General features: G+C 40.2%; 1 protein-coding gene across 2 annotated transcripts in view; it reads right to left on the bottom strand.

Annotated features, from left to right (window-relative positions):
* Positions 1-24,997, bottom strand: part of LOC111050394 (carboxypeptidase D) — a 296,777-nt gene that overhangs the window by 143,632 nt on the left and 128,148 nt on the right. The window lies entirely within an intron of this gene.

The raw sequence follows: 24,997 nt of genomic DNA, 5'->3' as shown, positions 1-24,997 counted from the left end.
AGACTAATATATGCCTTTCGACAGTTGAGGGAGGTTCTTTCAGTCAATCAATTGAGAAGGACATACTTCGCCTATGTTCAATCAATTATAAATTATGGAATCCTGGCCTGGGGTGGAGCATCCTCGTTCACTTTGAGAGCTGTCGGAATTGCACAGCGAGCAATCATAAAGACTTGCTTGAGCCAGGATAGTCGCTATCTGACAGAACTGGCCTATCAAGAATTTCAGGTCCTTGATGTGCAACAGCTATACATAAAATCACTTTTAATTTTCATCCGAAGTAATAAAAATGCAATATTTAATCCTCTTATCCATCCCTATCAAACACGAAATATGAATATATTTGGAATTCTACAACCCAGATTAGTTAGCAATTGCAATAGATTTGATAGTCATTACATATGCCACATTCTTTATAGAAATATACCCGCCTACATAAAGCAAATAGAACCCCTTAGCCTTAACATATACAAACGATTTTTAAATATGTGGTTATTTGAAACCGGCAGGGATGTTGCTGATCAGCTCATCTACTCCTCTTATGATACTATGTATATATTTTTCTTGTATTCATCATCATATATATGAATTAGATAAAAATCTTATCTATCATCATCATATATATGAAAGTATATATATCATCAATATATTGCTCATAATTTATCATTGTTCAAGTTCTAAATTTTATTTTGTGTGCCATGTTAAAGCTATATACCATAATAGTTATATTGTACTACTTCAATTCAAAACATATACTTTTTCCACTACAAATCAACTATTAATCCACTATTAATCAACTTTTATTTTTCAAATTATACTGTATTGTAAATATTTATAATTTTCTTTTTAGTATCACGTTGTTTTTCATTAGAACTCTTTCCCCACACACAGACTTGTCTATGTGGGGAAAATTCACAAGTATTTATATTATTTATACATGTGTACTGTATTTGTAATGATTTCTGTGAATAAACTCAATTTGAATTTGAATTTGAAGGAGGCGGTCACCTCGAGAAGATAATGCAGGAGACAACATTCGGCAACGACACTGCCTAAGAGTCAACTCAACAGTTTCAAAATCGCTGGGTTTTCAAAAGTGATCAATGTGTGGTGGGGACTATAATGATTAGCAATTTAAAACTTTATTTGGGAGAACTTTATGGTAGCCTAATGTGTTAAGATGGACTCTGCTTTGCTCTGTGCCAATAATTTATTGTTTGTAAAAATAAGACTAGATTCATCATTCAAATGTATAACTATGATACTCTCTCTCCTTGAATTTTATGATATAAGTTTTTAAAATGTAATGAATATGAAAATGTATTGACTATATTTAACGATATTGTCAAGATTTAAATTTTATTTGATTTCAACTTAGTTTAAAGATGTGCCAGTAATTGTATATGCCACAACTTTTTCATGCGGAGGGGTGATGTAACAATTCAAACACCCCGCTCTCATAGGATATTAATTATTAGAATAGCGGAGTCATCACTCAGGCCACCAAATTGGACTTTTGAACTGGTGAGCTGAGAGAGTGATGACCGTGTAGAGGCGAATCTAGGGGGAGGTTGTGCGAGAGATAGTGAGATGTAGTTTTTAATAATGTGTTTGAGGAGTGATTATGTTTAGAGAGAGAGTATAGATGTTTGTTATGGGATTTTTTCAATAGAGTGAGATTGTTTTGGTGAATTTGCGTATTTATTCAATAATATTATCCTATAAAAGTAGCAGGGCCCAGGACCCTAAAAACCTGGTGGTGGCAGCGCTACTGAAGAGCACTGTCATGCTCGCCACGCACGCCACAAAAACAACAAACTGTAAGTTAGGCCTACTGTAACCGCGCTGTGTTTATTGTTTAATCTATTAACCAGTTATTTGTAACCATTTCACTTTGCTTTTGTGTTAAGTGTCAACTTTTTAGAAAATGGCATGTAATTTTAGACATTATTCATACTCCGAATTAACTGGCATGCATTTAATGTATGGAATGGGACACTACTGTAATAGTACTGAAGCATGACGTTTGTATCAAGAGAACTTTCCTAACCGAGTATGTCCAAGTTCAAGGTTTTTTGCCACTATTCATCAACGTTTGTCTGAAACAGGTTCTTTGATATCCAAAGAGCACATTTATGCAGGCAGACCCCGATCTGCTATGACTGTTGAGTTAGAAGAACAAGCTTTTAATGAAATTTATGAACATCCAGAGAAGAGCATGAGAGAATTGTCAGTGCAGTTTAATGTCAATCAATCTATCATTTGGAGGCTACTAAAAGAGCCACAATTACATCCATACCACCTCCAGAAAGTTCATACTCTATTCCCCGTGCTGGTATTTGCCGATGGTTTTAAGTAAAACTTGTTAACCCAAACTTTTTAACAATCGTTTTATTTACCGACGAGGCACACTTAACAAGAGCAGCTATCGTTAACGTCCACAACCTACATATTTGGGCAGATGAGAGTCCTCATGCCATCAATCCTAATCGTCCACAACATAAGTTTTCAGTAAACATTTGGGCAGGAATCATAGGAGATCATCTACTTCTGTTCGAGCTTCCTCCCAGGCTTAATGGCATAATCTACTTGAACTTTTTGAGAGAGGAGCTATTTATCTTACTTGAAGATGTACCTCTTCAGTTGCGCCAGAACATTTGGTTTATGCATGATGGAGCTCCAGCACACTTCAGTGTTGCTGTTTGTGAACACCTGAATCACAGCTTTCCAAATCGAGGGATAGGCCGAGGTAGGCCAGTACCATGGCCAGCTAGGTCACCAGACCTCAATCCTTTGGATTTTTATCTTTGGGGACACTTGAAAACCTTAGTATACAATACTCGAGTTGATACCATTGAAGAATTCCGATTAAGGATTTTGAATGGAATAGAAAGGATAAAGCAGACTCCTGGAATATTTGAACGGGTCCGACAATCGATGAGAAGACATCTGAACATATGCATTCAGAAAAACGGAGGTCACTTTGAACATCATCTTTAGTCTTTTGGTATGAGTTTGATGTCATTTAGATATGTTATTTTCATATAAGAATAAGACTTTTCATAATAAACCGAATATTTTATTTGCAATCAGCTACAGCTTATAAGTTATTAGTTCTGTTCTGAACAAAGCTCAGGCTAGAGCTACTAGTGGACTGTAATTTACTATTCAATTTATCAAATAGAAACGAGGAGCAAAATTTAATCTTCAATTTGAGCCAGGTTATTGGTACAGTTAAACTCTGCATTAATGAACAATAAAAAGAGCAAAAACTCACCAGATTTAATCCAATTTTGTCTACTCGCCTTTCGAAGCTTTTATTAGGTGTTTTGGTCAGATTCAGGGGTGGAAAGAAATCTGGGAAAAGATAGGTTTTCGCTTCCAGGCTGGTTTTCCGGGTTCAACTTGCAGGCTCCGTATACTGTACTATATTCCGAACGAAGCTCAAACTGGATTCTTTATAAATTCAAAACTGATGCAAATTAATTCAATTTAATACTATTTACGATGTTATATTTATAATCCACACACACGACACTTAAACAATCAATTACTAGAAATTTCCGATGGAAATTACATTACAAATTACAAACTCGGTCTTCACAACAAGACAACGAGACCAGACAAAACGAACAAGAACGACTACAAGAACGAGATGACTGCGCTAGAAAAAATGGCAAGGCAAACAGCTGGACGAATCGACACTAGCGCACAAGCCTGCAACGGGCAGAACTGTAGTCTGGGATTGGCGCTACAATTCAAAAAATGCTCTGGCCAGACCATATCCCCGCCTCTGAAAAACTATTTTTCAGCCAAGTTACAAAACTGAAAAAAAAACCAAAGAAAGGAAAAAAATCCAGACATGCCAAAGAAGAACAAAAAAAACACCAACACAAAAAAAAAAAACAACACAAAGAAAAAATGCAACAAGCAAAACAACTATTGAGGTGGGAGTGGATACAGTTTTGTAACTGGTCTTTTATAAATACCAGTTTTCAGGCGAACACTCGCCACTCGAACCTCGCCGTCACTTCCCGGAAACACCTGTTCGATGACACCCAGTGGCCACTGCAATGGAGGTGTGTTTGGTTGGTCCACTACCACAACCGTTCCCACACTGATAGAAGTGGGTGATTTCAACCATTTTTTACGACCTTGGAGTTCGTGCAGGTACTCTCTTCTCCATCGGTTCCAGAACGATTGAATGAGTTGACCAATCAATTCATACCTGGTGAGACGATTCACAGGGACACTGTCCACGTCCCGCATGGGAAACGATTTCAACGGTGTGAGCGTCAAAAAGTGCGCTGGGGTTAAAGTGAGCAGTTCACACGGATCCTCACTCAGTACACACAGTGGGCGGGAATTCAGGACACCTTCAATCTGCACCAACACCGTGTTCAGTTCCTCATAGGTGAGAAGTTGATTGCCAATTACTCGGAACAGATGCAACTTTACAGATTTGACATTTGCCTCCCACAGACCTCCAAAATGCGGTGAACCAGGGGGAATGAATTTCCATTCAATTTTGTGTTCGGCGAGTTGACTAGTCAATGTGGTTTGAAACTCGGACGAATTCAAAAGTTGAGATATCTTTCGCAACTGTTCCTTGGCACCTACAAAATTAGTACCACAATCAGAATACATCACACGACAGGGTCCACAACATGACAAAAAACGACGAAACGCAGCTAAAAACATGGGCGTTGATAGATCCGATACCAACTCAATATGTACCGCCTTTGTTGCCATACACACAAACAGACAAATGTAGGCTTTCAAAATACAAGGATTACGACGTCTCGTCATAGTAATACGCAAAGGACCAGCGTAATCCACACCACAATTTTCAAATGGTTTGCATTTTGACACTCGACAAGCAGGCAGGTCACCCATTTTTGGAATGATTGCATCATTACTAGGTCGAACACGGAAACAACGATTACACTTAAACACACAAATACGAATAATAGAGCGAGCAGACAGTATCCAGAATTTCTGTCTGATCAAGGACAACAATAACGAAGGTCCAGCATGACAGTTCTTCTTGTGATGATAATCAATCAACATCGATACGAAAGCGTCGGATTTTGGTAGGATCATCTGATGACAAGTCTCAAATTCCAGTCCAGCATGAGACAAACGACCGCCGACGCGAATCACGCCTTTATCAATGAATGGAGACAGGCGACGAAGGCGCATAGAACAATCTTCTCCCTTCTCCAATTGCACAAATTCAGATGAAAAATGTATCTTCTGCACCACTTTACATAGATACCTCTCAGCAACATCGAAATCTGATTCCTCTGATTGGGGTAAGATTCGTAAGAATTTGAGAACAAGAATTACAATTCTCAAAAGACGACCATAATCTGAACAATGACCAATCAATGAATATACTGCATTGCTATTACAATCAGGAGATTTTGTGACTGTCAACACTGACGGTTTTTTCGCCTCCGGTGGATCCACTATCTCTTCCATTTGAGTTCGGACGGGCCAATCGCATTCGTCCTCTGCTAACCATGATGGACCTGAGAGCCACAACGGAAAGTTCACAAGCTCAACTGGTGATAAACCTCTAGACAAACAGTCAGCGGGATTTTCAATTCCGGCAACATGCATCCACTCCTGTATACAAGAATCCTGTATTTTTGCGACACGATTACCAACAAAAGTTTGCCATTTCGCGGATGGAGCATTAATCCAACACAAGGTGACTGTCGAATCAGAGAGTGCGACAATATGAGACACATGAGAACGTTCACTAATAATAGTGACTACTGAATTCATGAGTTCTGCCAACAAGAGTGCCGCACACAACTCCAAACGAGGTATTGAAACAACTTTAGATGGTGCTACCTTGGACTTTGAACACAATAATACAACTCTTGACTCCTCGCTCTCCTTCTGCGACTTCACATAGATAACTGCACCATAACCCGACAATGATGCGTCACAAAAACCAATCAAACTGATGTGAGAATCCTGAAACAAACCAACGTGACGTGGAACAGCAAATTTCAACAATAGAGGCAACTCTTTTTGACAATTCTCCCAAAGAGTGCATATAGACTCAGGCGGCTTCTCGTCCCAATCCACTCCTAATTTCCACAGTTTCTGGACAAGACATTTTAGAAATAACGTAAACGGTGACAAGAGACCAAGAGGATCATAGATACGAGCCATCACTGACAGAATAGAACGCTTAGTAGCGACGACCTCACCACACTTGACGGAAAACTGAAACAGATCAGTACTAGGTTGCCAATTTAATCCCAAGATAGCCAAGGAGTTGTCTGCTTCGAAATCCTTGTACGAAAACGATTTCTCTTCCTCCGAGAATTTCTCCAGCATTGATGGTGAATTTGACGTCCACTTTGTGAGCGAGAAACCTCCTCCCTCAAACAGCTGCTTGGACTGATGATACAGCTCCGCGGCCTCTGACTCTGTGGCGACAGATGTGACTAAGTCGTCCATGAACATGTCTCTTGGTATTCTCGCCTTGGCTGCTGGAAAACGATTGCCATCCTCATCTACAAGCTGGTGGACGGTGCGAAGTGCCAAATATGGAGAGCTTGAAACACCAAAAACAACACAATTGAGCTGATAAATTTCGATCGGATCCTCCGGCGAAAATCTCCACAATACACGCTGATAACGACGGCAGGAATCCTCCACTAATATCTGTCGATACATTTGTTTAATGTCGGCAGTTAGTGCGATTGGGAACAAACGAAAATTGACCAACAAAACAAAAATGTCAGTCTGCAATTTGGGACCAGCATGAAGAACCTGGTTCAATGACAAACCCGATGATGTTCTGGAACCAGCATCAAATACAATTCGGATGGGCGTGGTAGTGCTGCTTGCTTTCACGATGGCGTGATGCGGTATGTAGTAACCACCTCGGTCTGTCTGATCGGCTACAAACGACATGTGACCCTGACGTAGGTAATCAATCAATATTTCATGATATGAAATACGAGTATTGCTGTCATGCTCTAGTCGTCTCTCCAAACTCAGCAGTCGGCGTTCGGCGACAGCATACGAATCTCCCAAGCTGCTGGGCGGCTCCGCAAATGACAAGGCAACAACAAAACGACCAGAATTCACACGATGTACAGACTTCCGAAAATTTACCTCACACTCCAACTCTTCCGGTTTCAGTTGACAGCTTGGTGTAGGGCACGATTCCAACTCCCAAAAACGTTCCACAAAACTATCCAACGATGGACTACTAACGAATGGACTACAGATGGCTGTAAAACAATTCGACACATTTTTTGTTGAAGTGAGAATCGGCGCTCTCCCCATCAGAATGTGACCAAAGACACTATTAACAGTCATCAATTCGTGCGATTCACCTATACTAGGACTCCCACGTAGCAAGTGAGGAACTAACTCTGCACCAATGATGCCATCTATTCTACTAGGAAGGTAGAATTTGTCGTCAGCCAGTGTAAGATTTTCCAGATGATGAAGTTTGGATCTGTCGATTTCACAAGAAGGCAACTTGTCGATGATTTTATCTACCACTGTGGCATCCATCGAAAACTTGACGGTAGGATCCAACTTCGACTGAATCGACACACAAGTACGACCTCGAACTTCACTAGTACCACCACCGAATCCACGAACAACGGTTTTCATGGGCTGGAATGGTAGTCTCAAACGCCGACACAATTTGGCTGTAACAAAATGACACTGACTCCCGGTGTCAATCAAGAAACGAACATCACAAAGCTGACCATTACAATCTCGAATATGTGCAGTGACGGTCGACAACACAACAGTCGAATTTTCTACATCATTGGATGTAGAACAACAACTAATAGGTGATGTGCCACCTGCCTTAGAGTTCGACGAGGACGCAACACCTTCATTGGAACTTGATCTGGAAAAGTGCAATAAAGAATGATGAGATTCTCGACATTGAGCACACTGAGTTTTACTACGACAATCTCTACTCAAATGATCCACATCAAGACAACGAAAACAACAAAACTTTCCTTTAAGCAAACAATAACGATCCCAAGGAGTCATTTTCAAGAAACTTGCACAATCTACTAACCTATGACCCGGTTTTGAGCACTTCAGACAATTTTGATTTTTACTAGATGCATCGTTAGATGAATCATTGGATTGAACCACAAACACCTTTGATTTATAATTTTTTTTGTGCTTCATATTAAACGATTCAGTCTGTTTCTCATCAGAAGGAAGAGTCTTAATTTGCTTTTCAATGAATTTGACATAATCGGCATAAGTTGGCATAGCCTTGTCACGTACGGCCGATTCAAAATTTCTACGAGAACTTGGATCCAGCAATCTCAAGCCATGATAGAGGAATATCGAGTCTGACAAATCAGTGAGTCGCAATCTCTTCACTGCATTGATGGAACTGCAAAACCCATCCAAAATCGCAATACAACCTGCCTTTGATTCTGATTTTATTGGACGAAATTCAAAAATTTGTTTGAAATAGGCATCGACTTGCGCTCGTGGATCGTTATAGCGGGTCAATAATGCCTGCCAAATTATTAGATAATTATTAGCCAATGGTGGCAAATGACGACAAATATTTGCTGCTTGTCCAGTAAGTCTACTTACAAGATATTGGACCTTCTGCTGATCGTTCAAACTCTTGTTGTCATGTACCAATGCCTTAAACAATTCATAAAACACCGACCATTGAGTCTGGTTCCCATCAAATTTTGGAAGGTCGATTTTGGGCAGTACTGACTCGGACACGACCGGCTGTGCATTAGCTGCTGAAGCTGCCGAAGATTGAGCAATAGCATCAGTCGCCTCTTTCTGTTTGAGAGTGTTAGCCGCTACTACAATATACTGAAACAGATCTAGATGTGAGTCGTTGAATGCTACAACATAATCTTTATTCAACTCAAGTTCCAACTCATTAACCACTAATTCTGTCTTTTCAAAATCCGAAATGGTCTGAGACACCCGAGGATACAACACTAAAAATTGCTCAGCAACTTTTGGATCAGAGACATTTTTAGACAGTTCATAAATTCTTTGCAATCGGGCATACAATTGTTCCAGTTTAGTGCGATGCACAATGATTTGTTTCTGTAATTTTTCCTCCATCTTGAACTCATACACAAAACAATTCAGCCCCGACAATACAAAACAATAGACAATAAAACAAGAATGAGTTCAAAACTAAATGGAAGGAAGAATCACGACTAGTAAGTTATCAAAGTTAAACTTCGATTATCAATTCACAAGACAAGTTACTGCTGAAGACAAAACTATATGATTAGATAATGTTCTTCCAACAACTCACAAACAAACAATAACTTGTTGAATTGAACAAACAAAATCATGCTGTGATTAACCTTCACTAACATGTACAATACAAAATGGACAATACAAAATCCAACAAACAAATTCCTGAGAAAAGAGCACAATGAGCCTAGTTTCAGGAAAATTACAATTTTAACTGAAATAAATTTAATTTCAGACAAATACAAATTGACAAGAAACCTTGCTCTAGAACAAGGCAACAACAAACTAAAGTTGTGCATAGATCAGACCATTCTGAACATGCCAACATTGGACAAATACGAAATTGCTTAAATCTAATGTGTGTGAATTAATCAACAAATTACAAATTTAAATTCATGCCGGTTCGGAGGATCAAAATGATCTGAACAAAGCTCAGGTTAGAGCTACTAGTGGACTGTAATTTATTATTCAATTTATCAAATAGAAACGAGGAGCAAAATTTAATCTTCAATTTGAGCCAGGTTATTGGTACAGTTAAACTCTGCATTAATGAACAATAAAAAGAGCAAAAACTCACCAGATTTAATCCAATTTTGTCTACTCGCCTTTCGAAGCTTTTATTAGGTGTTTTGGTCAGATTCAGGGGTGGAAAGAAATCTGGGAAAAGATAGGTTTTCGCTTCCAGGCTGGTTTTCCGGGTTCAACTTGCAGGCTCCGTATACTGTACTATATTCCGAACGAAGCTCAAACTGGATTCTTTATAAATTCAAAACTGATGCAAATTAATTCAATTTAATACTATTTACGATGTTATATTTATAATCCACACACACGACACTTAAACAATCAATTACTAGAAATTTCCGATGGAAATTACATTACAAATTACAAACTCGGTCTTCACAACAAGACAACGAGACCAGACAAAACGAACAAGAACGACTACAAGAACGAGATGACTGCGCTAGAAAAAATGGCAAGGCAAACAGCTGGACGAATCGACACTAGCGCACAAGCCTGCAACGGGCAGAACTGTAGTCTGGGATTGGCGCTACAATTCAAAAAATGCTCTGGCCAGACCAAGTTCTTTCCTCATAAAACAGCAAATTTTTGTGGTGTGATGTACTACATAAGAATACATTTTATTCAACTTTCATTTACATTAAGTTTACACAGCTTACATGATTCTTTTCAGAATTAAATTCTCTACAATTTTTATTGCGAAAAATCATTTGTTTACTGGTCATTAAAGAAAGTTATTGGGCATCAAACGTAGAAGTCTGTGTTTTTCTACTTAGATTTTTTGCATATTTCAACTTTTTTCTCAAAAACTACTCACTGTTCTGAACAAAGCTCAGGCTAGAGCTACTAGAGGACAGTAATTTACTATTTATATAATCAAATACAAACAAGGGGCAAAATTTAATCTTCTATTTGAGCCAGGTTATTAGTACAGTTAAATTCTGCATTAATGAACAATAAAAAAAGCAAAAACTCACCTGATTTAATCCAATTTTGTCTACTTGCCCTTTTAAGCCTTTATTAGGTGTTTTGGTCAGGTTCAGGGTGAGATGAAAATCTGGGAATAAGACAGGTCTGGCTTCTGGGCTGTCTTTTCGTTGATTCTGTGTTCAACTTGCAGGCTATGTTCGAACAAAGCTCAAACTGATTCTTTATAAATTCAAATCCGATTCAAATTAATTCAATTTAACACTATTTACGCTGTTATACTCATAATTCACACACACTACACTCAAACAATCAATTACAAGAAATTTCCGATCGAAATAACATGACAAAAATACAAACTCGGTCTTCACAACAAGACAACGGGCTGACAAGACAAGACAAACTAATGGACGAAACAAGAACTGAAAGCTAGGATGACCAGGCAAAACAGCTGGACGATCTGCGCTGGCGCAAACAAGCCTGCTATTGGCAGAACTGCAGTCAGGGATTTTGGCGCTACAATTCGAATGCTCTGGCCAGACCATACCCCCGCCTCTGAAAAACTATTTTTCAGCCAAGTTACAAAAAACTGAAAAAACCACAGAAAGGAAAAAATCCAGTCATGCCAAAAAGGACAAAAACACCAACACCAAAAAACAACACAAAGAAAAAATGCAAAAAGCACAACAACTATTGAGTTGGGAGTGGATATAATTGCATTATTACTAGGTCGAACACGGAAACAACGATTACACTTAAATACACAAATGCGAATAATAGAGTGAGCAGACAGTATCCAGAATTTCTGTCTGATCAAGGACAACAATAACGAAGGTCCAGCATGACAGTTCTTCTTGTGATGATAATCAATCAACATCGATACGAAAGCGTCGGATTTTGGTAAGATCATCTGATGACAAGTCTCAAATTCCAGTCCAGCATGAGACAAACGACCGCCGACGCGAATCACACCTTTATCAATGAATGGAGACAGGCGACGTAGGCGCATAGAACAATCTTCTCCCTTCTCTAATTGCCCAAATTCAGATGCAAAATGTATCTTCTGTACCACTTTACATAGATACCTCTCAGCAACATCAAAAACTGATTCTTCTGATTGGGGTAAGATTTGTAAGAATTTGAGAACAAGAATTACAATTCTCAAAAGACGACCATAATCCGAACAACGACCAATCAATGAATATACTGCATTGCTGTTACAATCAGGAGATTTTGTGACTGTCAACACTGACGGTTTTTTCGCCTCCGGTGGATCCACTATCTCTTCCATTTGAGTTTGGACGGACAAATCGCATTCGTCCTCTGCTATCCATGATGGACCTGAGAGCCACAACAGAAAGTTCACAAGCTCAACTGGTGATAAACCTCTAGACAAACAATCAGTGGGATTTTCAATTCCGGCAACATGCACCCACTCCTGTATACAAGAATCCTGTATTTTTGTGACGCGATTACCAACAAAAGTTTGCCATTTCGCGGATGGAGCACTAATCCAACACAAGGTGACTGTAGAATCAGAGAGTGCCACAATACGAGACACATGACGATGTTCACTAATAATAGTGACTACTGAATTCATAAGTTCTGCCAACAAGAGTGCCGCACACAACTCCAAACGAGGTATTGAAACAACTTAAGATGGTGCTACTGTCACGATGTATATCGCAACTAGAGAAAGGAATTGAGTTTAGGGCTCATTTATTTGACGCTCGGCTATCTTTGATAGAATCTAAGGGGTCAATGTTCAAGCCAGCCACTGGCCTACCGCTCAGCGGTGCTGCGCATCCTCTCTCCCCTCCCTCTCGGTCACTGAGGGAGGCTCGAGAAAGGCTAGCAGGAGGCAGTCGAGTTCGGAGAGCCAGGGCGAGCGGTCGAGTGAGGTGAGAAGGAAGCAGCGAGCAGCTAGCAACGTCACAGTACGTCTTGTACTAAAGTGAACTCCGATTTCTTCAGCGACCGGGAGTTGTGTTGAGGCTAAAGACGATTAGCCTCAAACACGGTGAACTCCATTGCTAAACACCTGTTTGGGCGAGTGCTGAACGATATTTAACCCGTTTAGACGACGGGCTACCAGTTTCGACCAACGGCGACACGTCAGGTTTGGTCGAAACCTGACTCCTCATTGGTAGACCACCAGTGGGACATCAAGGCACAAGAGGACCTCTGGAAAGGTGTGGAAAAACCTTTCCCGTAACTCCGCGACCGATCCGGACCCCAGGAGGACAGCTGGTGCCCGGCAAGTAGGACTTAGGAAAGTCCAGAGTGCGAGCCGCCGCAGCGCACTAATCCAGTGCGGAATCGAGAGAGGACATCTGGGAAGGTGTGGAAAAACCTTTCCCGCAACTCCGCGACCGATCCGGACCCCAGGAGGACAGCTGGTGTCCGGCAAGTAGGACTTAGGAAAGTCCAGAGCGCGAGCCGCCGCAGCGCACTAATCCAGTGCGGGATCAAGAAAGGACCTCTGGGAAGGTGTGGAAAAACCTTTCCCGCATCTTCGCGACCGACCCGGACCCCAGGAGGACAGCTGGTGCCCGGCAAGTAGGACTTAGGAAAGTCCAGAGTGCGAGCCGCCGCAGCGCACTAATCCAGTGCGGAATCGAGAGAGGACATCTGGGAAGGTGTGGAAAAACCTTTCCCGCAACTCCGCGACCGATCCGGACCCCAGGAGGACAGCTGGTGTCCGGCAAGTAGGACTTAGGAAAGTCCAGAGTGCGAGCCGCCGCAGCGCACTAATCCAGTGCGGAATCGAGAAAGGACCTCTGGGAAGGTGTGAAAAAACCTTTCCCGCAACTCCGCGACCGATCCGGACCCCAGGAGGACAGCTGGTGTCCGGCAAGTAGGACTTAGGAAAGTCCAGAGCGCGAGCCGCCGCAGCGCACTAATCCAGTGCGGGATCGAGAAAGGACCTCTGGGAAGGTGTGGAAAACCCTTTCCCGCAACTCCGCGACCGATCCGGACCCCAGGAGGACAGCTGGTGTCCGGCAAGTAGGACTTAGGAAAGTCCAGAGCGCGAGCCGCCGCAGCGCACTAATCCAGTGCGGAACCGAAAGAGGATCTCTGGGAAGGCCAGGGAAGGCCTTTACCAGAGCTCCGCGACCAACCCGGACCCCGGGAAGACAACCGGTGCCCAAGGACTAAGACTTAGTCCCAACACGAAGCCCTTTCTCACGACTAACACCGCAAGGTTCCTATTCCCTTCATTCCGTGACCAACCCTGTTTGGCAGTGCGAAAGCATGGCCCCTCTTTCCTAAAAGAGGGAAACATTTCTCCAAAACACTCAAAACCCTGTTTCAACCCCCAACTCAAATGAGGGTGGTTGATGGACGCCCCACCAAGACTCCCGTCCCCTGCCGCGGCCCTCCCCAGTCGCCGACTGAGTTTAGCCGGCCCAGAGCGACACTGGGAACTCTGATAGAGAAAGGTGTGGGCAAAAATCTACTCAGAAGATTGGCACACGAACGCGGGGCCCAAGGCAGGAGGAGAAAAGCAGCAATGAGTGCAGAGGAGAAATGTAATCGCGCCGGAGAAGACCAGGAGGCGCGAGAGGATAGCAGCGATCCAGGAGTGTCCTGGATTTACAAACTCCACCGGAAAGAAGCAGTGGACCTAGCAGCAGCAGCAGGGCTACCTACAACAGGTACAATGGCGGAGCTAAGGAAGGTTCTTGTGGACCATCACAGGAAGACGGCAGAGGAAGCCAGCAACCTGAACCAGGCTAGCAATGGAGCTAGCACAAGCTACCATGAGGCGGAAGGAGCAACGTCTCTGTGGCCTCCTGTAGAGGAGGATCATCAGGAGTCTTCTAGACTCGGGAAGCTGCCCGAGGAGGCGTCACCAGCCTCCGATGGCGAATCATGCCATTCATGGGTGTATCGATTGCGGAGCAGAGACGCGGTCGAATTACTCCTAGACTCGGTGCCCACAGATGGCACCTGTTCCGAGTTGCGGAGAGTGTTAACGGAGCAGCGGCAGCGATGCCTCACGATGCTACCGCTGCCTCCCGCTGAAGAGACTGTGATACAACCAGCGCCACCGAGGTCAATGTCGGCGCATGTGGACGCTGGCGCACTGTATCATGCAAGACCTGCATTAGTGAGACCAGAGGAGTCGTCGGCTCACCAGTACAGGCCACGCCAAGCACCGCACTCACCGATCCGAGCTGCAGCCCATCATACACCATTTATGGACCCAGGGACGGTGTGCGATAAGGTGCGAGGATGGAGGTTGTCATATGATGGCAACGGAGACGCTCCTAGCTTTCTAGAGCGTCTTGAAGAGTTACAACAAGCCTACGGGCTGACAGGGGAGCAGTTGTTCCCGGCGCTACCAGAAATGCTAGCTGGAAGGTGTTCCTTATGGATGCGGAACCGAAGAGGGTTCTGGCAGCATTGGAACGATTTTGTAAGGGACTTTCGGTCTCGTTATTATCCAGCAACCTACGAGGAAGACCTGGATGCTCAAATCCTGGGTCGACAGCATCGTGAAGGCGAGGCTATCGACGACTACGTAGAAGAACTTCAGACTCTCATGAGGAGAAGAGGAGATTTTTCAATCAACCACCAGCTACAGAGGCTGTACAAGAATCTTCTACCCCGGTACAAGCTGTACATTAGGGAAGCCGAAGTCTATTCGGTGGACGATCTACTCAGGCTGGCCAGGCAGTATGAGTGGAAAAAATCGGAGGAGAAAAGTGCTCAGCAGAGGCAGAGGGCTGTGAAACAGAAAGAGGTTCGTAAACCTGTGAAAGCGCGCCCCGAGCCAGAGCCTACAACTTCACAACGGCGAGTGGAGTCGACTCCAGTAGGACCTACCTGCTGGCATTGCAAGAAAGCGGGTCACTGGAGGTCGGAATGCCCTGAGATTTCTCTCTGCATGGGCTGTAGGAAACCTTCCCATAGTGGAGGAGCTGAAGCTGACTGCCGAGGTGTGTAGTAGACGAGTCTACTGGAGAGTGGCAGTGATCAACGAGTTAGAATCCGAAATGATTTTGGGATTAAGTCATTTAAGAGCGATTCAAGCAAAACTCGATTTGAGGCAGAGGAGGATGATATTACCTCCGGCTTTAGTGGGACAGGTGGCAGCAGTCGCTTCAGAAAGGGAGGAGTTCGAGAAATTCCTGGAGACGGAGCTGATAAAATTCAGAGATGTGCCAGGTGCGACTCACCTCCTGGTTCATAGAATCAGGCTGAAGGAAGGAGCTGAGCCGTTCCGACAACGTCCGTATCCTCGCAACCCGCTTATGCAAGCGGTGATAAACGAGGAGGTGGACAGTATGCTCGATCAGCGGGTCATTGAGCCGAGCAGTAGCCCGTGGAGTTCACCAATCGTCTTGGTGAAGAAGGCTAATGGAAAGATGCGGTTTTGCATCGATTTCCGGCAGATTAATGCACTCACGGAACGAGATGCATATCCTTTGCCGAATATGACAGGCATTTTGGATAGATTGAGGAATGCCAACTGATTTCTCGAGAAATCATTCATTGAATACAATATTTAGTATGTTATTTATTCTAGGATTACTAAGTAGTTGTGACTTGTGTTGCAGGTTTTTTTTTGTGTGTGTGTGTGTGTATTCTTGAATACTCATTCGAGGATCATGCTGTAAATATGCCTTGCTGTCAAACGAGGGCTTTTAATTCGCCGACCGAGATGGCCGGTGATATTGGACATCTGACCTTGCCGTGCGGGGCTGAAAGACGATCTTCGATCTAACGCCAGTAGCCCGATGCCTGGAGGCCATCACCCTTCATCCTCATCCATCACCCTTTGGACACCGGACTCGAGGACGACAGATCTTAGATAAGTACTTGATACCCCCACTACAATATCAGATGTGCCCCGTAAATTTGGTCTCTGAAAGACATATTGTATTTGGTCTCTTAAAGACATGAGTATTTGATCTCTAAAAGACATGTTGTGTTGGTCTCTTGAAGACAGATTGATTATTAGATTATACATGTAAAGATGTATTTTGTAATATTCTCTATATTATTTTCATTATTATAAGAGCAGTCAGTCAACCGCATATCTATGTTTTTAATTCCAAGACCCTCAAACCACTAGAATTAGGATCACATTATTGATCAGATAAAAATCCGCAGACCTCAGGGCCTAGCACAATTCCAACAACTAAGCCTTCTCCGACAAAATCATTTTTGTCACCAGGAGATCGGTTTCAAAATTTACTTAAAGAATTAACTTTACAGTTAAAATTATCATGATATTAATTAATTAATTGTTGGCTCAGCTCTCAAAAATCTAAAAAGTGTTATAATATATAGTCAACCTGAACTTACATACGAAAAAATAGAATAGAATGAATTACAACAGGACAAACATTAATAATATGAGTTACATTATGTTACATCTAAAGTGTAATTATTATACCAAATCTTTACATTTCTTTTCAACAGGCGCATATTAACACTCAGAACAGTTATCGGGTAAATCATTGAAAGTTCTTGGTACAATGTACATTAAGGTGTTTCTGGCTAAATTATTCGAAGTAAATGGTACAACATACCTCTCATTCCCTACAGTCGTAGTCGAGCAGTCGTACAGTAAACATCTAAATTAGTGAGTAGAGTAGCTTTCAATAACAGTGGAAAGTAGGTCAATAGAATAGTGTTAGTTTAACATCAGCTATATAGTGTAGTACCATCAACATTATAGTGTGGTGTCTTTTCAACAAATGCAATCACCAAAAAAACCACCATATGAAGTGATTCCAGAATACGAAGAGGAGGACAAAGAAGAAGGAGAGACGTTTCTACAACAAAAACAGGACCAGGAGGTGGAGCTGCAAAAAGGTAATAATATGAATACTATAAGTGAAGTTATGGCCAATGAATTCAAAAAGGATATTGAGGAACTATATAATAAACTCTTGGATTTTAAAAAATGGGCTGCAGTTGAATATGAGAGAAAGAAACTTTTAAGAGTAGATTATGATAGATTTTCAGAGATGTTAGTTGAAACAACAGAATCTGTCGTTAGAATCGAAACAAGGGCTATTACTATCAGTCAGTTGACAGAAAATCTCAATTCAGGTGCGCCAAAGTTAGAAGAAACAATAGTCAGCTTAAATAAAAAAATGCAGGAAATCAGTAATAAACCACCCAGTTTTGCTGAAGTGATTAAGTTACCAAAGAAGGCATAAACAGCAGAAAAAATAGGAAACGTAAGAAGAATCCAACCTAAAGAGCATGTACTTCTTCTAAAACCTACAAAATTGGAATTGGTAGGAGATAATGAGAAGCAGAGTAGTGAAAAAATAAGGAAAAGTCTGAAGGAAAACATTCCAAAGAAAGAAAATATAAGAGTGAAGAAAACTGTTAATGTTCGAGGCGGCGGCCTTCTTATTGTTCTGGATACATTGGATGATAAGAAAAAAATACTAACAAACAAAAGCTTACAAAAAGGAGGGATAAAAATCACGGAGCCTGCAAACAAGAAGCCAAGGATAATCTTGTACGATGTCCCATCAGATTTAAATAAAGAGGAGCTGTCAGAGATCATCTATGAAAAGAATTTCTATAACTCTGGAATCCAAAAAGAAGATTTTGTCAAAGGCTGCGTCCCATCATTCAAGTTAGGCCCAAGAGATAAAGATACCCTTCATTGGGTGTTTGAATGCGATCCTGAAATAAGGAAGTTGATAATTAACAAGGTAAAGCTGTTTATCGACTTTACATGCTGCAAAGCCAGCGACTATACTGTAGCTCAGAGATGCTTCCGGTGCCATGGGTTTAATCACGTGATGAAGCATTGTAAAAAAGAACAAGATGTCTGCGGGCACTGTTCAGTTATAGGACATAATTCCAAAAACTGCCCTTCCGAAAAGGAAATTCCAACTTGTGTAAATTGTAAAAAGAATAATAAGCCAGCTAATCATAAAGCCAATGACGCAAAATGCCCATGTTATAGAAGAGCACTGCAACAAGTTATTGATAGAACGAACTATGGGATTGCTTAAAAAAATGAAAAATAGGATATTGAAAAAAGAAACTCTAATTAAGCCTAGCATCAATAGAAGAGAGCCGTCGACTATTGAAAAATCTCTAAAAAGGATAAGTAAGTTACATGTAAATAAACAAACGTCAAAAAGTAGAGTATCATTAATTCAGAATTACGGTGAATATTCCGATATTAATTTAGCGTTTGCTTACGTAGGAGAAAATAAGATTCGAGTCTCAGATGGATTCTCGCACGTACTAAAGTCAAAATCGCTGACGCTAGAGGAGTGGTGTAGCCTTGAGCCAATTAGTCTACAAAACAAATGCTCGGCGATCTTACTGAAAACAATCAACACGCCTGACAGTAAACAATTAATTCGGAATTACTTGTTGCCAGTAAATAATTATAATGCTCTAGAAGAAATTAAAAAAGTGCTATTGGAAATAAATGAATGGGCATCAATGAATTATCCACTTGTCGTAGGCATAGATGAATTCAGCCAGCTAGCAGAATTATCCTCAATTGATTTACTCAGTTTTATCTTATCAACTAATCATTTGAAATATATATTTTATCATAGGGGCAATAACAGCATGAATTTTCTCAATATTCCAGAACCAGATCGGCCAGAAGAAAAAGTATGCCCAAGAGGTTATCTACCAGAAGATAGCAAGCACCATAACTTTGCATGATTTCAATTCAATCATGCAATAAATTGCATGATTGAATTGAAAAATCTTTTATAGCAATATGATAAAATAAACGCAGATATTTTCAAAGAAGCTCTTTTAACACTTCGAACCGAAAATCTTCATGCTTCATCGTCGGTCTTCAGAGAATTGAATTGAATTGAGGAGTATGAATGTTTACGATAATGAATTGAAAATGTTCCTTCTACCAACTACTTCAAAATATAGAATGGGATTCAGTATGGAGGGAGGCGGAGCTTACGTATCATTTGACAACAGTTCTCGCAGATTTAGAACCAATGAAAAATATATTATGGTTAGTCGAGACACTCAAGTGATGCTTAATGAGGAACTGTTGGATGCTGTTTCGAAAATTGATATATCTCGATGCAAGATACCAAGAATCAGATGGATTGATGGAGTTCCAGGGAGCGGAAAAACACATCTAATTGTTGATAAACATCGACCAATGGAAGACCTCATACTATCTCAAACAAGAGCCGCAATCAAAGGAATAAGATCAACTATACAGGAGAAACACGGAAATGAATTCAACTCAATCATCAATTCAAATTACAGAACCGTGACGTCGTTTCTAATTAATGGCTGCCACAGAAAATATAAGCGCGTATTCATTGATGAAGCTGTCCTTATGCACGCCGGCTTCGTGGGATTCGTCTCTAAGCTGACAGGCGCAGACGAGATAGTACTGGTTGGAGACTCAAAACAAATATCTTACATCGAGAGAAGTGGTTTACCAGCAGTCTGGAAAAATATTTCTGTTTTCGCGGATCCGGATTCTTTCCAATCAGTAACCAACAGGTGTCCAATGGATGTGTGCTGTCTGTTGTCTAACTACTACAATGATATCTGCACTACAAATAAAATTATTCGATCAATTAAACCAACAATAACTAACGGAGAACCTCACAACCTACAACCACAAACTTTAATCCTCACATTCACGCAATCAGAAAAACAAATGGTACTGGAAGCTGTTAAAAACAAGGCTCCCGCTGGCTCATTAACAATACTAACTATACATGAAGCTCAGGGTTTAACGTTTAGAGATGTTATCCTAGTGAGGAAAAATACTAAACCACTCAAGATTTACAATAGCATTCAGCACATAATAGTAGCACTTAGTAGGCATACCAACTCATTCAGATACTTAACAGTTGGAGAGCAAGATCTCATGCTGTCATTAACTCAAAAAATACAATCAGTCGAGGACAAGGATATCTACAATTGGCACACAAATAATTATAAACACAAAAACAAAAATGGCTGATTTGATGGAGGATTTGGATTTATTAGACATTGAAGACTTTTCGATTGCAAATTCACAAGATGTCAACAATACAATCCAACCTTTCAACTTGAAAATCATCAATTTCAACATCAGAAGCTACAATAAAAATTTTGAAGAATTTCTTATTCAACTGGAAGACCTGAACGTGGATTTCGACGTGATAGTCTTAACGGAATGCTGGATCGCTGGAGGTGTTTCCTTGAAATCAATTAATAATTATACCTGCCACAAAACAGAAAACAATATTCTACAGAATGATGGAGTAATAATCTATGTCAAATCCGACTACTTTGTCGAAATAAAAGAAATTGCAGTTAGGCAAGCCAACTGTTTGAATATGCATTTAAAAATTGGGAAAGATACGTTTGTTATAACAGCGTTATATAGATCTCCATCACACTTGGACTTAACAGAATTTCTCATTGATCTGAGGCAGATTTTGGATGATAATGGAAAGCATTTTCACATCGTTCTAGGAGATTTGAACATCAACACAAAAGAACCAAATCAGCACAGGCAACTGGAAGACTATGATAATCTACTCAGTGAATATGGATTCCTACATTGTATAAAGAAGGCAACTCGTATTGGAAATAATAGCGCTTCATGTATAGATCATATTCTGATAAACTTTAAAAAAGATATAATACCAATAGTTTTCCCAAATTCTATCACAGATCATTTCATAACTATTCTGGGAATTAAATATGATGCGGTGGAACACAATCACAACAGAAGAAAACACTACTATGAAAGTATTGATTATAATAAACTTTCATTAGCACTAACGAATGAGACCTGGAATTCCATGTACCTGCAGGAATGCGCTGATAGTGCTTTGAAGGAAATTATAGAAATACTGAAGAAATACACAGAAGAATGTAAAGTTATTAATAGAGTATCGCACACAAAAAGAAAAATTAAGCCTTGGATTACAAATGGACTAATTACATCAATAAGGAAGAGAGATAAATTACACAGGCAAAGCAAGAATAATACAGCGAATCTACAGCTTAGAGAGTATTATAGAAGGTACAGAAATCTACTAACAACTGTAATAGAAAATGCGAAGAAACAATACTTTTCAAGGCGATTTGAAACTTCCAGCAACTCTAAGCAAACATGGGAAGTAATAAGAGAAATAACCGAAGTGCAACGGCCAAGAACACAAATCCACCAAATCAACTTGGGAGAGAGAGAATTGAAATTGGGAGATGATGATAAAGATATGGCAAATTCTTTCAATGAATTTTTTATTAGTATTGGATCAAAACTGGCCCAGGACATTCTAAATAGCGATTGTAATGGCGCAGATGAGCATGCGGCAGCTGATCAGATAGTCTGCCGGTCATTATTCTTTACACCTGTCAGTGAGGACGAAATGATGAAAATCATTAATAGTCTTAAAGCTAATAGTGCACCTGGACTCGATAATTTAAAACCAGATTTTTTCAAACAGAATATTACTGTACTTGCCAAGCCTTTAACACATATTGCAAACAGAATTTTTGAGGAAGGTGTTTTTCCACAGTGTCTTAAGGAAGCTGTCATTTGTCCAATCTTCAAAACAGGAGATAAGAAAGATATGAATTGCTACAGACCCATATCATTATCAGTACATTATCAAAAATTTTTGAAAAGTGTATCAAAACAAGACTGATCAGCTTTCTTGAAAAAAATAATCTTCTATCGCCAAACCAATATGGTTTTAGATCTAGTCGCAGTACAAATGATGCTATCCACTATGTGACCACTCAGATTGCCGATAAGATAAACATTGAAGAGAAACCATTAGCAGTATTCTTAGATTTAAAGAAGGCTTTTGATACGGTGTCACATGACATTCTTCTTTCAAGGCTTGATAACTATGGAATAAGAGGAGTCGCATGGAATCTTTTCAAGAGCTACCTATCAAACCGAACACAATGTGTCAGAGTCAATGGATGTATAAGCAACAAGCTGACTGTAAAGTTTGGAGTGCCACAAGGAACAGTACTAGGACCAATTCTTTTTCTTCTGTACATAAATCCATTATGCAACATGGTAATAATGGATCAATCACCACATTTGCAGATGATACTGTTATACTGTTCTCTGAACCGACCTGGGAGATGACCTGGAGAGAAGCCGAGACTGGACTTCAGAGGGTGTCTCGCTGGTTGGCTGAAAATCTACTAACATTGAACCATGAGAAAACCTTCTTTCTGACCTTTTCGGCGACTCAACATGGACAGCCAACAGGAGATGAGATAGTAATCAAGAATCAATGGAATAACACTTCATACACAGTTCACAGGAAACAGTCACAGAAATACCTGGGAGTTACTATGGACTCTTTTCTGCGCTGGGATCATCATCTCAATGAATTATGCGGGAGACTGAGGAAGACCATCTACAGATTCAGGATTCTGAGGACACTGGTCGACAAGGGATGTCTAAGAGTTGTCTACTTCTCTCTAGCACAGTCCCTCATGCTGTATGGGATTGTGGGATGGGGAGGTGCAAGCTTCTTGCACATTGAACCGCTCCTCAGGGTGCAGAAGCTGATCATGAGGGTCATCAACCAGAAGCCTCCACGCTATTCATCAGACCAGCTATTCAATGAGTTTGACGTGATGGATGCAAGACAGCTTTACTCCAAGGAGATACTATGCAGATTACACAAGAACCCAACAACATTTCAAACTAGAAACCACAACCACAACACCAGATACAGGAATCTTCTCATCACCAGTGTTGCAAGGAAGGCACTATACCAGAGACATTTCAATCATTTAGCACCAAAATTATATAATCTACTTCCTGCAAACTTTAAACAGATTAATCCTCCTAGAAAGTTCAAAGCAATAGTACACAATTGGTTGATGAGCAAAGGAAGACAGAACATAGAAAACATTATTTCAAATAACAACTAACCACCTAATGACTTACTAAACACTAACTAATTGATAATACACACAAAAACTAACAAAACCTACTCTAGAACATGGTACGCCATAGTGGAGTAGGTCAATTTCCACACAGAAAAACTAAACAAGTAGAGAACACATTATAGGAATCTTTTGTAACTAACTATTGTATGTAATATTGTTATTTATCTAATATTTTTGTAATTGATGTTGTAGTTTTAGTTTTTTTGGGAAATAAACATTTATTATTTATTATTTATTTATTATTCCTTAGATCATATCGGTTTACTTTCATAACTAAATATTTTTTGCAGAAGTAATTTTCTAGAATCAAAGTAAACAGAAATATACCTTTTATATTCAAAGCCTTGCATCTATTGCTGACCAAACGTAAAATCTTCCTCTACCGAAGATATTCTCCTAAGATAAACATTGCTAGCAAATCCCCAACCTTGCAATCCATATCTCATAACAGACTCTCCCAAGGCTATCTATATACATCATCCTCTTCACTTTATTGGGTATTAAATCTTTAATATAATACATTTTGGCCAATACCTGTTTGAGTCTATTACAAACATTTTTTATATGGATATCCCAACGAAAATGACTGTCAACTCCTAAATACTTATAATTTATACAATTCGATATAAACTGACAATCTCTTGTACATATGAAAATGTCTTGCTCCTTCAGTTGGAAACATTCACAGCAATGGTGCTCAATTTTGGGTTCCCTGATTCTTTTCATGTAGGATGAGGTTATATGTAGCACCTTAATTTTGGTATCATTTATATTTAGACAATTATTGTGAGACCATTTAGCTAGAGTATTGGTATCATGTTGTAACCGGGTTTCGGCCACATCTAACTATTTATGAGAGGAAATCAACAAAATATCTTCTGCAAACATAGAAATCTTACAGTGAATCAAATATCTAGATAAGTCATTTGTGTAAAGTAAAAACAGCAAAGGTCCCAGGACTGATCCTTGAGGCACTCCCACATTTGAAGTCCTCTCTTGACTTAAATAGTTCTCAATTTTAACAACAAATTTTCTATTCTCCAGATAACTTTCAAATAACCTGAGTACAGGTCCTCTTATACCAACACTAGATAGCTTTTGTAATAAAATTTTATGATTTATAGTGTCGAAAGCTTTTGAAAAAGAAAAATGTTATGAACATTATCCTTCAAGTTGAAGGATAATATACCATATATATAATTATAATAATTTGACAACAATTTATTTTTACCCAACCCTTTCATAAAACCATATTGAAAATCATTGATGATATTATGCTTATGTAGGAATAAATTCATCCTCTCGGCAATATATTTTTCGATTTTTTTTTTTTTAAATTGCTAATATGGCAATTGCCCTAAAATTCTTAAAATTAGAATATTCA

The sequence above is a fragment of the Nilaparvata lugens genome, chromosome X (assembly GCF_014356525.2).
Source record: "Nilaparvata lugens isolate BPH chromosome X, ASM1435652v1, whole genome shotgun sequence".
In the NCBI taxonomy this organism is placed as follows: domain Eukaryota; kingdom Metazoa; phylum Arthropoda; class Insecta; order Hemiptera; family Delphacidae; genus Nilaparvata; species Nilaparvata lugens.
This window is presented reverse-complemented; position numbering and strand designations above follow the sequence as displayed.